Source organism: Carassius auratus, chromosome 22, assembly GCF_003368295.1.
Source record: "Carassius auratus strain Wakin chromosome 22, ASM336829v1, whole genome shotgun sequence".
Classification (NCBI taxonomy): domain Eukaryota; kingdom Metazoa; phylum Chordata; class Actinopteri; order Cypriniformes; family Cyprinidae; genus Carassius; species Carassius auratus.
This window is the reverse complement of record NC_039264.1, coordinates 8,201,344-8,213,090: the sequence shown is the minus strand read 5'-3', so window position 1 is coordinate 8,213,090 and position 11,747 is coordinate 8,201,344. Positions and strand designations below refer to the sequence as shown.

The 11,747-nt window shown below is 38.2% G+C and overlaps 2 long non-coding RNA genes across 3 annotated transcripts; one reads left to right on the top strand and one right to left on the bottom strand.

Moving 5' to 3' along the window:
* Positions 1 to 701: 701 nt before the first annotated feature.
* LOC113039575 (uncharacterized) lies at positions 702 to 2,706 on the top strand. 2 transcript variants are annotated; one of them, XR_003275049.1, is made up of 6 exons: positions 702 to 1,326; positions 1,441 to 1,707; positions 1,838 to 1,968; positions 2,080 to 2,155; positions 2,260 to 2,440; positions 2,576 to 2,706. It is a non-coding gene; the product is annotated as an uncharacterized LOC113039575 (long non-coding RNA). The 2 variants fall into 2 exon arrangements; XR_003275048.1 differs by having other exon boundaries at positions 1,791 to 1,968.
* A 7,022-nt stretch (positions 2,707 to 9,728) lies between these two features.
* LOC113039576 (uncharacterized) lies at positions 9,729 to 11,335 on the bottom strand. Its single transcript, XR_003275050.1, has 2 exons — positions 10,694 to 11,335; positions 9,729 to 10,316 (listed from the first exon to the last, which is right to left on the bottom strand). It is a non-coding gene; the product is annotated as an uncharacterized LOC113039576 (long non-coding RNA).
* Positions 11,336 to 11,747: the final 412 nt, after the last annotated feature.

The following is an 11,747-nucleotide window of genomic DNA, read 5'->3' as shown; positions in this document are numbered from 1 at the left end:
AAATTAGGTGGGGGGCGAGGCCATATTATATTGCTGTGGAGATTGAGAAGAGTTGTTGTATGCTGGAGTGTCTTTGCCGCGATGCCGACGAAACGCTGTTATTTTCATCATATTTATTGGCTGTATTGCTAATTGTACGTTGTATCAAGGAAGTGAACAAATAACAACGCTGTTTGGCTCTGCAAACCAGTTTGTTAAATGCTTATTCATACTTAACGTTATGCAACAAACACCCTAACGTTACAACCTTTTTTTCTTAATCTCAACAACGAACTTGGAATTAGTGTATATTATTCTTTGATTAGAGTGTTTATGTATTGTTTATCTACATGTTTGTTAATCTGCAGGCATGCTAAACATGGTTCTGTGTTTGATTTGGCTACTATAGTAAAGCCAATGTTTAGTGTTCATTTTGGGTTAATAGTTATAGCGACAGATATTTGGCTAGAAGCGTTCTAAAAATACAAAAGTAACGATTCCATTCAGTACGGATTACTATAGATCTTCACTCTTTAATCAAAAAAATCCCTTTGAGGACTAATATAATTTATCAGAACAATTATATGAAAATCTTGCTTATGAAGCTTATTTTTTGTGGTCCAATGATTATTATCCAGTAATTAAATTTTTTCCTACTATTTTACCTGTCAAATGTATGTTTCAAGCTGTAATTTGATCATTGATTACATATTGTTATTATTTCTTACAGACAACATCTCAGCAGGGTGCGAGTTCCCAAGAGCTCCCCACTACATCTACACTTCATGAAGTTGGATGTCAGTCAGACCCTATAGAGACCGAAACTGTAGCCACAGAGATAAAGCCGAAGATGCGATCAGTGGGCACACAACTTTCAATGGGTACATTGAGCAGTTTCCACTTAAGGAGCAAAGGTATGAAATACAGACATTAAATGTGTATGTGTTACTTTATCATATGCAGTTCTAGTACATATTGTCTTTTTTTATTATAATTGTTATACCGGCTGCTGAAACTTATGTGTATTAGAAAGTGCCTTATGTTTCTCACTGTAAAAATAAATTGTAACAGCATGACCGACGTTTATGAGTAATTGTATTTTTTACTTTTTTTTTTTGTACTTGTAGGCATTCAGTCAACATATTATGGTCATGATGTGGGCACCCAAACAACTGACATGTTTCCTGATGTGCAGCTGTCTTCAACACCAGTAAGGGGCTCAGTCTTCAGGCCCAGTAAGAGACCTCGTCTGGTGTTAGATGAGGAAGAAGAATCAGAATTAAATGTCGAACCCACTGATTCCACATATAACCCAGATTCTGTTGTCACTGAAGAATCAGAATTGGCGTAAGATATAGATACATATTTACACCCTTTTTTTTACCAATACATTTGTGTTTAAAAATATATATAAAACATGTAAGCAACTTCCTAATATTTATTCTTTTTATATTGCCTTAGGATAGATCCACAGCCCGACCACAGCGATAACAAATACATTGTTTTTGAAAGCTGTCTTCAAGAGTGTCCTGTCCAATTTGTAAGACAAAGTGTGTTGTCCAGAGCAGACGAAGGGGGACTTTTGTTGCATTGACCCAGCTTTGTGAAAAGTGTAACTACTACAGACAGTGGCAGAGCCAGCCCATTGTTGGGAGTACCCCACTTGGAAACCTGCTATTGTCTGCTGCAACGTATTTTACCGGTCGATCTTTTAAACAACTAGAGAAGGTATTACAATTTACAATAAATTTCACCAAAAAATACTTTTGTTGTTTCAGTATGTATGTACTGTATGATTTCTATGTTAATAGATTTTCAAAGCCATGAAGCTCCAGATGATGCATTTGGTAACTTTTAGGATTCATGCCAGGAATTTCATTGAGCCTACCATAATACACCAGTGGAACCAAGATCAACTAAATCTTATAAGACAGCTGCAAGAGGGAGGAAATGTTGCTGTGGCTGGAGATATGCGTGCTGACACGCCAGGTACGTTTAAAAAATCACGCCGTTTATTTTATAGTCTTTGAGTTTTCCTAAAATATTATGATACTGATGTTCTCAGTGATGTTCTATATCTGATTATGATGTTTACAATAGGACACTCAGCTAAATTTGGCAGCTACACCATTATGCACATGGAAACCAACAAAATCTGGATCTTCAACTAGTTCAGGTTAGTAATTAAGCATTTAAAAATAAATGTTACATTTTCTTTTATCTGTTATTGTTTATACCCACTCTTTTTGTACATTTGAAATGTTGTGTACCCAACAACAGAGCAATGAGGTTGGTGGCAGTTATCATATGGAAAAGGCGGGATTGAAGCGTTGTCTTGATAAGCTGGAGTCTAATGGTTTAGCTGTTGACTACATCGTCACCGATCGCCATCCGCAGATTCAGAAGTACCTGAGGGACCGCAATATCACTCAGTTCTATGACGTGTGGCACTTTGAGAAAGGTAATTATTTATCTTTGTATTATTCATTGATACTTATTCAGTTAATTGTTAAACCTAACATGTACTTTTTTATTTTTGGGGTAATTTGATTTTCTTGAAATAAGGATTGTACAACCAAGCTTTTACTTTGTACAGGTTTATCTAAGAAACTTGACAAACTTTCAAAAATGAAGGACTGCGAGGTGCTGAAAAAATGGTTGCACAGCATCAAAAACCATGTTTACTGGAGTGCGATTTCCTCTGAGTCTGGGCCAGAAAAGGTGGCTGATGCAAAAAATTAGAGACTTCAATCTTGGTCAGACGGTGGGGTGGTATTTTAGTATGCAAATTTATTCAAAGAATATAGGAAATGAGAATACAACTCATAACTTGCAAACAGATTAGTAAGTATTAAAATCAGCTTCAAATATAGAAAATACAAATCCCAAAATTAATATAGTTTTAAAAGCAATCCATGTATGATGGATGTTGCCCAATTAAAAGTAATACAAAATGCATTATAATATTCAAAAGTAATCAAGATGTTAAAAATAATAATACAAAGTATACAACAATACCTGTATATCCAAAGTCAAAAGTTATACTAATATTCATATAATAACAAATAATATCATAATAATCATATCTGAGATGAATAAAACCTGAGAGAAGTTCAAAGTATTCAAGTGAGCCCGGAATCAAAGATAAAGAAGATGAGAAAAGACTAAGTCCAGCTAGAAGGGTCTAGGCTGAACTCAGTCTGAGCGAGAGAGAGGAGGGGTTTGCACCTCCTTATGTAGTCTCTTCAAGCAAAGAGTCTCGTGATCCAGAAATGAAGTCATGTCTCAAATAGATAGAAAGACATTGGTCATATGCCTCTGGTCCATATAAAGATACCAGATGAGCCTTGCAGTCCAGTTTAACTTCCACATTTTAGAAGATCAACAGATAGTTGTTGCCTTTGGGTGTTGCTCAGCTAAATGCAGGGTTGCAAAGACCTCAGGAGATATTGTATTGTATAGACCTCAGGCTGTATTGTCTCCCTTATCAAAAACCCACAAGGATCAAAAATAACTCAAAATACAGACGTGTGAAGCCAAAACTCAGACAAACAGCGTCATAAGCGCAAAACATAAACGTTCTGTGAGACTAGATGGAAATCTACATCTTTTTGTTTTTCTATTTCTATATTAATACAGAAGTCTTCTAAAGTCTAAAGTTCAGCTGAGGCCTTCGGAACAGACTGTCCTGTACTTTTAAGCACGTAGCAAATGCACACATGACAGAAGTCAGAATTTGGGTTACATCAGTCCCCCACTCGAGTCTTGACAAAAAGACTCGCACCCAAAATCCTTTCCCTTGAAAATAAGATATATAATAGTCAAAGGTAACAAATACATATGCAGAAAAATAAGTAAGTAAAACATTTCAGATAAGCACTTAATCGTGTAAGCATAAAGGAAATATAAAAGTGAATGAATCTTTTCAGGTAGACTGTAGATACCTCTTTAACCCCAGCCGCGTTAAGTTGACAGGAATTCTTCACCAAGCTGATCAGACGAGGAGCACTAAAAGCATCCGACCCCTGACCTCACCTGGACTTTTGCTGGGTCGAGGACTTACTACAGCATACCCTTCTTTCCATCTCTAAACTTATCATCATACTTTCTCTTCTTAATGGGTAGCTTCTTAAGATATTTGTCCTTATCAGATTGGGGTATCATGTCGCAAATTTCCAAACTTTCGTTGATCTTTTTCAACATCTCGTATCTTTCCTTACCCTTCACCTCTAATTCATAAATTTCTTCATCATTGCTGATAGCAATAGGAGTAAAAGAATCTTTTTGATCAATAATCTTGTCAGGCATCTTGATGTAGGGATTTGTAAATCTATATATCAGCTGGTAGATGAAAGCACAAGTCTCTCAGATGATGTAGAGTTAGCGTGCGATGTGATGACGATGCGTCCAGTTCTTGGGATCAAACACTGATGTCCAGCTACGAGCACAGCAACCACTCCCGAATCGTCGATGAGCTGCACTGTTGCAGAAGTCACACCAAAGGGTCACCCTTAGAACCAGTCGTGTGGTAAATGTACGCAGGATAGGTCCGTATCAGCATGCACTCATACCTGTTTAGTTTTAGAGTAGTAGGGACAGAAATATGTGGAAACAAAAAGAACACAAACACAAACACAAACACAAACACACACACACACACACACACATAATGCCAAAGCGAAGCGACAAACATTACATATAACATTTACACACACACACGAACAAGGACACAACAAGACAGATAAAACAACATTAATCACAATTGTTACATGTAAACATTATGGTTTTCAGTTTCATTTCATCATTTTATAAACAAATAAATACATTAGATCCAGGGGAACTCAGCATTGGAAACCTGGAGAGAAGTAAACAATTAATCATTAATCATTGTTCGTCCTTAGCAGCAATTCGTCTGATAGAGCTTACACCTGTTGGACAAATTCAAAGTGAAAACGGTATCATCAACAACCTAAGGAACAGATATGGTGAATTTTGGTTAATTTTGATTCTCTGGAAGCAAGTGAACAATCACTGAATAAATAATCGATAAATGAATCAATCAATTCTTACACTCCTGACATAAGTCAGACCCTCCATCACCTCACAGAGGTTGAAAACAAACATTAATTACAACCTTAATTTTAGAAAGGGTACCCTTAGTCTATAAAAGAAAATCTATTGTGCATTGAGAGATATTGTTAGTATAAGCAAGCTGCAACAGGGGCTTCACTTGTGCAAGATGCTTCCATCGAGTCAAGCCTGGCTCGATTTCAATGAGTAGAGAGAAAAGTTGGAGTAGTCAGCAACACTGAGTAAGGACCTTCATACCTGGAAAACATTGGACCTAAATTCCCTATTTCTGAACCATTACTTTGTCCCCCACTTGTACAGGATTTTAGCCGTTAAATTAAATGCAGCAGTCTTTAAGTCTCCAGCATTTTGGACGCTGAGGGCCCTGAACGGGCATCCTTAAATGCGCATGATGTGTACCCATGATCAGAGGGTACAAAAATAAAATCTACCCGTCAATGTGTAAAAGGTCCTCGCGGGCGAGGACTGTGGCTTATTGATATCATACCTCTTCATAATCGTGGCTTTGTTTGTAAATGATGGATATATCTGGACAGTCTGTCCCTCACAGTTCGTAACATCTCTGGTCAAAACCATGTTTGTTGTAACATAGTATTAGTTTTATGAACCCCTTGGTGTGCAATCCTGTGGTATAGATCAATTAATATCTGCTAGGCGGAACACCCTTTTCATTTAGAGCATTAATTCCTTCTTCAGTTAAAATAGCTCCTAACCTTTTTGACATATTTCATTATCTTCATTTGTGTACAATTTAGAGAGTTTCTGATCCTGCACAATTTGGATGAACAGGGAAAATTGCAGTTACCTCTCCAAGTGATGCACCCCTGGCCGCCTCTCTCGCAGCCTTATCAGCTAGCGAGTTTCCTTTTGCCCACCAACCATTGAAAGTACTGTGACCTGTAACCTTGCAAACCGCAACACTGTTAGGTGAAATTTTCTTGCAAGTTTCAAGAATTTCTTTAATAATGGTTTGATGACTTATTGTCGTACCGGCGGTGGTCATATAACCGCGACGTTTCCAGACAGGGCCATAACTCCGCACTACATGATAACTGTAGGCACTGTCAGTAAAAATATTCACATAAATGGAGCTATTTTCGCTTGCAGTTAATTTAAGTGTAAAATTTAAAGCAGCTTTCAAAGCATGCAGTTCAGCGGTCTGAGCACTTCCTCCCCGTAGCGACCCTTCAGCCAAGACTTCGCCCATCCTCCCCTCTACTACCGCCCAACCTGTGTAGCGTGTTTCCCCCTCATAAAAGCTGCTGCCATCCACGAACATGTCCATGACATTTGCAAATGTCTAATTTCTGACGAAATGTCCTCTGTCACAAGTAACCACCACAGCACAGTCATGTGCCCTCCCTTCGTTCTCCATCAGGGAGGCAGGGTTCGTCCGGTTATCTGTAACAACAGTAAGCTGAGGACTCATTAGAGCAGTTTCCCACTTAGCCCGTCGCTGATTTGAGATCGACTTCACCTTTGTTTCAGGTAGCAAATGTAAAAAGCGATGTGGGGTATGTAAAATAGTCTGGTTGTAGCCGACGATGTGCTCAGTGAACTTCAGTGCTCACTCTGCACAGTCCAACGCCATCAAGCATGGCATCTGTCCTTTCATAGAAGAAGGAATCACAATCGAATAATATCCAACAGTTCCAAAACTTTTGTCACTTTTATGCTGTCCCAGCACGCAGTTGTAAGCATTCGGGCCTACATGTGTCCAAATGTGGAGCGGTTTTGTTCATGTAACGCAGGAGAAGAGGCTAGTGCGGATTTGAGAAGAGTGAAAGACTCAGCCATGTCTGCTGTCCACTCTAGAGGGGAAGCACCCGGAAGGCCTCCCTTAAGAGCCTCGGTTAGAGGTTCTGCCAAATCAGAAAAATCAGGAATATAAACCCGATTAAAATTAAATAGCCCCATTAATGATCTTAAAACCAGTAACTGTGGTTGGCTTCTTTAATTTTGTAATTGTTATGACCCGATCTGGAAGAGGTCTTTCTCCCTCACGACCAACACTCTGACCTAAAAATGTAATAATGGTTGAAACAGCTGTACTTCCCGTTTGTTCAGGAGGAAGCCAGCCTCTTGAAGTGCTCTCAGCAGGAGAGTGAGTACACTCAGATGCTGCACCTTATTTGGAGATGTAAGAAAAATGTCATCACAATATTGAATTATAACAGACGGCACGCACTATTCTTTTAAAATGGTTGAATGATTGGCAACAATGGGGTTGCTTTGGTGGTCACAGCATTCAATGCGGTATAGTCTATAGTAAGCCTATAGTTATCGTCTGGCTTTCTTACAGGCCACATGTGAATCACATTGAGAGGCACATCTTACCACAATCCCTTTCTCGAGCTGGGTCACAATTTGCCTGTGCCGCTCTCTCTTTCTCTCCGAAGAGGATACTGTAATACTGGAGGAGGTGCAGGACCTGAAACATTCAGAGGTTTAAATCTGCAAAGACCAACATCAAGTTTAGAAGTTGACCACAAATCTGAAAATTTCTCAGAAAAATATTGTATCATTGGAGAGCCAGTAGACTCTTTCTCATTTGCTGTAATAGCTCCAATGTTAAATTTAGGAGTTCAATTTTTCTGACGACTGGAATGGGAACTGGCAAAAATTGACTAACTATTTGATTTAGTTAATAAAATATCTGCTTCTAATTTCTCCAATATATCCATTCCCACTACAGTGCCAACTTGACTTTCTCCAACCCAGAACTGCACCCGAAAGGGTTTGCTTAAGTGGATAAATTATTAAGGGAATTAATTGAGACTGTGTGACTGCCATCAGATAATCCTCGAAGAGTCATGTGTTTATTTGTAAAATGTAAATTAGAGTAGCTAAATAAATATGTAGCTATGATCTCAAGTGCTTTGGTCAGCCTGTGGCATCAGCAGCTTAAGCTGTGCCTGCATGTCGATTTCCTTTTTTCTGCATCACCTCTATTTTCAGAGCGAAGCCGAAGGGGGGGGGGCTACTTTGGTAGCCGTAGCTGTTGCTGAAAAGAGGAACCTTTTTAAACATTTTTAAAACCCTCGCTCTCCATCTCGCTCAGGGCACCTATTTACGTAGTGGCCTGTTTCCTGACAATTATAACAGGTAATTACAGAGACAGAGGGCGATCCAATCGCATCATCTGCTCTTTTCGTTTGGTCAACAATATCTTGAGCTCTGGTTCCCCACGTGTGCCGTGTGTAACAGTATATGAGATTTCAAATCAACAGCTTCTTTTGTAGCAGCAAACTCCTTCAAAGCTCATGTGAAATGCTCAGTATATTTAACAAAGGGCTTGTTAGGGCCCTGTCTGATCAATGTTACATTAGTAAAAATTTGGATTCCTGATCCAATCACATGCTGTACTTCAATACGCAGTTCGTTAAATTAAGTAGCAAAATCATTTGCGGTTGTAATTAGTACAGTTAGATTTCATAATTGGCAGCGTGTTTACAATGCTAGGTAAATCACGCACACCAATAGTTCGATAGACCCCCACTTGGCCACCTGCTTATAGCATGGTAACCTTGAATATAATTTCACATATTTGCCCCACTCAGCCTCAGCTCTTCCAAATTGCCAGGAGAAATAACAAACTGTATTCACAATTCTCAGAAATCTGTTACATTTCTGCCAGTTATAAATGTCATCAATCTTAGGAGCTTTGCCTATATCGGCTCTCGGCTCCTTTGTTACAAGATTTTTAATAAATCCCACATATCTTATAGCCTCTCTAGCTGCTTGCGCTAAATTATAAACCTGTACAATTCTACCATTTCTGTCTGTCAAAAGCCCTTTGACTTTCCTTATCTATAAACAACATAAAACACGTGCCTATATCTTCTGTTCTTTGTGATCAGTAATTTCCTTCAACCTGTTAACTGTCACCCCGTCCCGAATACGGGACGCCTGCGCCGACTACACCACACCACAATCAAATCAAATCCAATCCTGACAAACTATATACCATTGGAAAAGTCCAAGACTCTCAAACATATATTTTACCAATATTCTTGTTAAAAGACTATGTAGGAAAAGTAATAAAATTCATTTATGACAAGAGTACACACTCAGAAATCTACATTACAAAAGAAGACTTCCTCGTTGCCTTTTTCTCTATCACATTTCATAAATCATCAGAAGTGATATATCACTTGAAAACATAAAATCTCAAAATTCATCCTTTAAATCCCATTTTAAAATCAGACAATTACATTACCATGTAAATGGCACATCAAAATCATGTTACAAAATATTTTTGGTCATGAATTGTAAAATTTTAGGTTTGTATTATGCAAATTCAAGTCTATCTTCAAAAACGTGAGTGACCGTTAAGGGGTCAACACCCATTCACTCTGTCTGCGTGGAACCGAAATCTCTCTAAATCCATCTTTAACCATTTTCTGTCTTATTTCTTCTACATCACATATTCATTTGGAGTTTCTTTTATTTGAACAGGTGCCATTATCTCATGTGCTGACAAATCCAACAAGGAAAAGGTTTATTCAATTCAGATACACTTAATTAAAATTAATTATTTATCTATCTTAACTTATTTTTACTTATCTTTACTTATTTTTATTTATCTTTACTTACTTTACTTAATTCCTTTACTCATTCTACTTAATTTCCACCCATTTTTACTTAATTTCTACTTATTTTTACTTAATGCACCGTCTGACAATTTATTGATCTAAATTTAGTCGCAAGGTGGGGTTCTGTTTGTGTCGTAAACTGCCAAGTCTAATCCCAGAGACTATATCCAAAAACAAGAGACGGCATTCAGACCCGACCAGCACGCTGTAAGTAAACCCTCACAGCGCGTGTCTCAAAATACTGTTGCATTTTCGGTTTAACCCAAAAGTGCTCGCAATACACCCCCGGTAACCCCGCAGGATGTAAAGCACAGATATTTATCCACACTACCAGTAACCCTCAATAGTGAACAACACATTTAATGCCGCGGATCGCCGTCTCGTCCCCCAGCGCGCGCTGATTTTTCAAATACGGTTAAACCACCGTCTACGGTTAAACCACCGGCTATGACCCAGGCTCGTTCTCTTGCTGCAGTCAAGATTAGTGAACGAGGTGGGTCCACAGATATATCTCCTAGACCCGGCAGGCAACACCACAGAAGCCCATAAAGAGAAAAGGATGAGCTACTCACCTCTCTTTATTTTGTCTTGCGTTGCATCAAAACTTAATAAAATGAAAACTTCAACGATCTCCAGCGGGTGCCTCCAAAACTGATGCAAAAAATTAGAGACTTCAATCTTGGTCAGACGGTGGGGTGGTATTTTAGTATGCAAATTTATTCAAAGAATATAGGAAATGAGAATACAACTCATAACTTGCAAACAGATTAGTAAGTATTAAAATCAGCTTCAAATATAGAAAATACAAATCCCAAAATTAATATAGTTTTAAAAGCAATCCATGTATGATGGATGTTGCCCAATTAAAAGTAATACAAAATGCATTATAATATTCAAAAGTAATCAAGATGTTAAAAATAATAATACAAAGTATACAACAATACCTGTATATCCAAAGTCAAAAGTTATACTAATATTCATATAATAACAAATAATATCATAATAATCATATCTGAGATGAATAAAACCTGAGAGAAGTTCAAAGTATTCAAGTGAGCCCGGAATCAAAGATAAAGAAGATGAGAAAAGACTAAGTCCAGCTAGAAGGGTCTAGGCTGAACTCAGTCTGAGCGAGAGAGAGGAGGGGTTTGCACCTCCTTATGTAGTCTCTTCAAGCAAAGAGTCTCGTGATCCAGAAATGAAGTCATGTCTCAAATAGATAGAAAGACATTGGTCATATGCCTCTGGTCCATATAAAGATACCAGATGAGCCTTGCAGTCCAGTTTAACTTCCACATTTTAGAAGATCAACAGATAGTTGTTGCCTTTGGGTGTTGCTCAGCTAAATGCAGGGTTGCAAAGACCTCAGGAGATATTGTATTGTATAGACCTCAGGCTGTATTGTCTCCCTTATCAAAAACCCACAAGGATCAAAAATAACTCAAAATACAGACGTGTGAAGCCAAAACTCAGACAAACAGCGTCATAAGCGCAAAACATAAACGTTCTGTGAGACTAGATGGAAATCTACATCTTTTTGTTTTTCTATTTCTATATTAATACAGAAGTCTTCTAAAGTCTAAAGTTCAGCTGAGGCCTTCGGAACAGACTGTCCTGTACTTTTAAGCACGTAGCAAATGCACACATGACAGAAGTCAGAATTTGGGTTACATCAGTGGCGAAGTGGAATTCACTGCAGAACCACATACAAAATGTACATGTTCATGAGAACCACCTCTTCCCCAAGTGTGAACACCCAGACAAAGTTTCCAGGGATCCAAAAAAATGGTTCCAACCAGGTATGACTGTATAGAGAGACAAATGACAATAGAATGACAGTAAAATAGTAAAATTTTGAGATTTTCTTCATATTTTATCTGTTTGACTACAGGATCAATAGCACTCCATAAAGTGGAAAAGCTATTATACAACAAGAGAGTTCTCAAGGATATAGAAAAGCTCAGCCACAACTTTCAGACGTCATCACTGGAGGCTTTCCACAGTCTGATTTTGCATTTTGCCCCAAAGAACGTGATTTTCCCTTTCATAGGAATGTTGTGCAGGTAATAATCTTTGACATGT